Consider the following 4210-nt stretch of genomic DNA (forward strand, 5'->3'; position numbering starts at 1 on the left):
CACACACACACACACACACACACACACACACACACACACACACACACCTCCCCGCCTGTCTCTTCTTGTTTCCAGGACCCGGACAGCCGGTTTGACAGCCAGCGACAAGTGCAGCTGGATCTGCTGCTGTCCATCACTGTGGACGGGCTTTCAGCAGCGCTCCGTCCCCGCTACCAGAGGCTTCCCTGCCAGGACCAAACAAGGCAAGGCCACGCTCCGTGCACCAAGGATGGATGGTGAGGGATTGAAGAAAAACACAACAAAAGATGGATGTGTTACAGCCGCCGGTGTGTGTGGCCTAAGATCATGTGGTGGTCATATAAACACATGTGGTGGTCATATATATTTATATATATATATATAAAAACACGGTGAAGCAGAAAACGTTGCACACCAACTTCCTTATCTATCTATCCATCTATGGATCCCTGTCTGCCTGTCAGAGCAGCTGCTGGAATGAGATCCTTCTGCAATGCAAACCTGAGCAGAGCCCGATGACTTTTTCAGCCTTTGAGAAGATCGTTTCCACAGTCGAGTGTAACAGAGCGCAATAAACATCCACTATCCAGTAACAAACAATGAAACAAATGTTACATTAAAGATAGTTTTCTGTTCGCAGCTGACTTTTACTGCATAGTTATTGGGAACCACAGAGGAAGAGCTCTTTTATTAGAATTTTCAAAAGAAAATTATGAGTATATTCACTGAGGCGTTTAATGTGAAAAATTGGACATTAACACACATTTTATTTAGCTTTAATTGACAAATTTGCAACAGATATAAAACCAGTTCATTAAATCATTTTACTTGCTGACTTAAAGAGATAATCTATTATGAGCTCACACATCAAAGGATCTAAAGCAGGGCTATTCAACTAGTGGCCCACGGGCCACATCCGGCCCGCGAGTGACCAAAGTTTGGCCCACCAATTGGTTCATCCATCTCTTAAGCCCAAATGGCCGGTTTTCTACTTTAATTATTATAACTTATTTTAGTTGGACATAGACATGTGGTATCTACAGAAACGTCAGAATCTTGTCTAGAAGCTGGTAAAAAACATTTCTATGTACACTCAAGAAAGTTAAAGCTACAAGCAGTTGAAGATAAAACTATGGAAAGTGAAAACAAAATTGGTTTAAAAATTTGGCAAGTCAGAGATGTTAAAATGTTATTTGTGTTAAAGGGGCAATATCATGTAAAATCTACTTTTTTGAGTTTTATAACATCTTATAATGTTATATTCTCATAAAAAACATGCCCAAAGCCTTGCCCTGACTCATTCATACGTATGAGAAGTCCTGCAGCGTTTWTAGGCAGCCATGCTGAGGAGCAAAACGACAGGTGGGGACCATAACGCCTTTTGGGACCAGAAACGCCTCTGGCAGGCTCTCGACAGAATGAGTGAAACTGAAAGTGAAACTTAAACTGTCTGCAGAGCTTCTAACTACTTCTCACTCAGTGAAGCTCTTTTCAGATTCTAAATACCTTTGAGGAAATGTATTTTCAGATGCCAAGTAAACTGCATCATGGCGCATGCGACCCCCCCCCCCCCCCCGCACTGAAATGGGCGGGACAGAAGCGGAAGGTGGTTCTTAAAGAGACAGAGGCCAATTTCAAGGTGTTTAGAAGAGGAAGTGATGATAAGTTTATTTGCTATATAAACTTAAAACAGCATTTTCATAACAACTAAAGGTGACATAGATACTTTATTATGGTATAGTATTTAAATATTAGCCTGAGAAACACATAATATTGGCCCTTTAAAAAGGAGGCATAATGTGTTCTTTTTGTTTTTGATTATATTTTATCACTACATTTATTACATAAGGTTCTGTATAATGTGTTCATGATTAAATGTAGCAAAATAAACTATATCAAAGGTGACAGATCTTTGCACTACTTGTCTTATTTACATAATGACTGAGCTGTTAGCCTGTAGTAACTGTGGCCCCCGGAGCAGTTTAGTTGAACAGCCTTGATCTAAAGCCACGACCTCTATGTGTGTTTACCTGGCTTCAAATCCTGCATGCAGTTGCGGTGTAAAGCTATTCTACTCATCAGCCATTGTGTTAAAATATTATCATTGCATGTGCTCATCCACAAAACCCCTGCGTTGGATGGCCCCTCGGCACTTGTGTGAACCTGTTTTCTGAGTGCTGACGTCGAAGCGTTCAACAGCTGGTGTCTGTATTTAAAGAGCGCCGCGCCGGAATATGCTGCACGAGGGCCATCGACAGTGATCCTCGAGAACACGAGGGGCACTCTGCTGTTTGCCCCCATGCCAGACGCTCTGAACATAAACACACAGAACAGAGGCAGACGAGGGCGGCTGGTATAAATAGACGCAACCTGCTTTCATCTATAGGGCGTTAAACTCACAAAGAAGCTCTCCATTCGTCTGAATTGAAGGACTGGGTTTAAAGTTTGAAGACATTTGCACCTTGTGTTTACTTTGATGCACAAATACAGTCTACAATGTGTCTGCAGGCAGATATTCTAACATTCCACCAAGTTTAAACAAACACAGGGTAAAAATTGTGCAAATTTCACCAGTTTAGTTGGTTTAATTTTATTTGGGGGTCTTATAATATACATCTGAGCTTCTCTCCTGGACCTGTTGCCTCTGCAACCTGCTGACGGGTTGTTTTCATAACTCAGTTGATGAATTGGGTTGGTTTGATCAAATATTGGGTCAAAAAGTCTGACTCAGTGGTTAGGTTAGAGGCGAGAAGATGTTTAAAGTAGARATATCACACTTTTAAATCTTTCTTTTTCACATTTAAGTCCTTCAGTTTGGGTCTATATAAAGTGGAACTGCAGTGCTTTGGTCTGAAATCCTCCTTATTGTAACTCTACAAGCCCCTCTTTCTTTTCTGAGGTGTCTCAGATCAACTCGTCTTGAGGCTGTCTCTTTAAATCTAAAGGAGGCACATCACACCTTGCTCCCCTCCTGCTTCCAGACCGGTCCATTCCAGTTTGATAAAGGGGTTTACGACTATATAGTGACTTGTCCATTCAGCCTTACATGTTGAAGCCAGAGTCTGACCTAGAGCCAGAGGAGAATGAAGACCACCAAGTTGTAGTTGGTAAATCCAAAGCAAGTTTGGCAGTTCTGTTGCAAATAATTTGACGTATGTCGCCTTTAACTTGTTGGCTTTAATTTGCACTAAACACTTTGTAAGTCTAGTTAGCTGATGCTGATAGCTTTTAGTGTTATCAATCAATCAATCAATCAAATTTTATTTACATTGCCATGAACTACGCCTGTGCTCTGCTTAAATCCAGTCATGTCATGTCTACCTGCTTCCTGCCTACAATCTGCTCCTGCTCTCTGGATTCACGTCTCCTGCCTCGCCCCTGAACGGTACCGTAATGGACTCTGATATCCTGGTTTTGACCTCTGGTTACGCCTCCAGAACTTTGCCTTCTGTCTTCGCCCCTGTCGGAACTGTTCAGTCATCTGCCTTCTGGATTCTGACCCTCTCCTGTGTACCCCAACAAAGAGATAGGTCCTCTCCTAAAAACCTGGTTTCATCTTCTGATCTCATGTATGACCCAAGTCTGTTTCACAGAAATCCTTCTAGTAAACAAACTTGACCCAAGTCTGCAACCCGGAAGTGACYTCACCGGATTARATRCTAGACTCTCAAAGTCTTTCAAGAACTCATCCCGTACTCTAAAAAGGTTAGTAGCTGTTTTTTTTTAGCTAAATCTGTTCCTCTAAACTTACAAGCCACTACCCTGATTCTCTCCTGTGTAGAGCTCCAGATCCAGCTGCTTATTCTTTAATAAAATCCTTAAAACTYATCAGGTGTCTGGAAAATCAGTGAAACTTGTTTTCCCAATCATTACATACACAGCATTTTACAACAATGACTACTGAACCAAAGTGATTTTCATTAGTTCAGTTATAAAAATTAAGAAATAGAGTTAAAAATCAACAACATTGGTAGAAAATAACAATAACACTACAGTGTACTAAAAGCAGTACTAAATAAATGTGTCTTCGATTTAGCTTTGAACAAAATTAAGTTATTGATTGCGCACAACTCAAGATGTAATGAATTCTGTAATTGTGGATCAATCCATCAAATAATCATCTAATAACCCAGATTATGGGTTGTTCCTTGAAATTCGAGTTTTTTTTTTAGTTTTTAGTTTAATAGTTTATTCATTTCAATTAAAAACAAAAATTTCAAAACAACAAAAA

At 40.4% G+C, this 4210-nt stretch overlaps 1 protein-coding gene across 8 annotated transcripts in view; it reads right to left on the reverse strand.

Annotated features, from left to right (window-relative positions):
- The window catches only part of cbfa2t3 (CBFA2/RUNX1 partner transcriptional co-repressor 3), a 159907-nt gene that overhangs the window by 27543 nt on the left and 128154 nt on the right, over positions 1 to 4210 (reverse strand). Inside the window, exon 1 of one of the 8 annotated variants that reach the window (XM_014003075.1) lies at positions 48 to 520. The exons of the other annotated variants lie outside the window; for them this stretch is intronic. The gene's annotated coding sequence lies outside the window, so the exon portion shown is untranslated. Of the gene's footprint in view, positions 1 to 47; positions 521 to 4210 lie in introns of those variants that run through there. 8 annotated transcript variants of the gene reach the window in all.

This window comes from Austrofundulus limnaeus, unplaced genomic scaffold (assembly GCF_001266775.1).
Source record: "Austrofundulus limnaeus strain Quisiro unplaced genomic scaffold, Austrofundulus_limnaeus-1.0 Scaffold16, whole genome shotgun sequence".
Taxonomy (NCBI): Eukaryota; Metazoa; Chordata; class Actinopteri; order Cyprinodontiformes; family Rivulidae; genus Austrofundulus; species Austrofundulus limnaeus.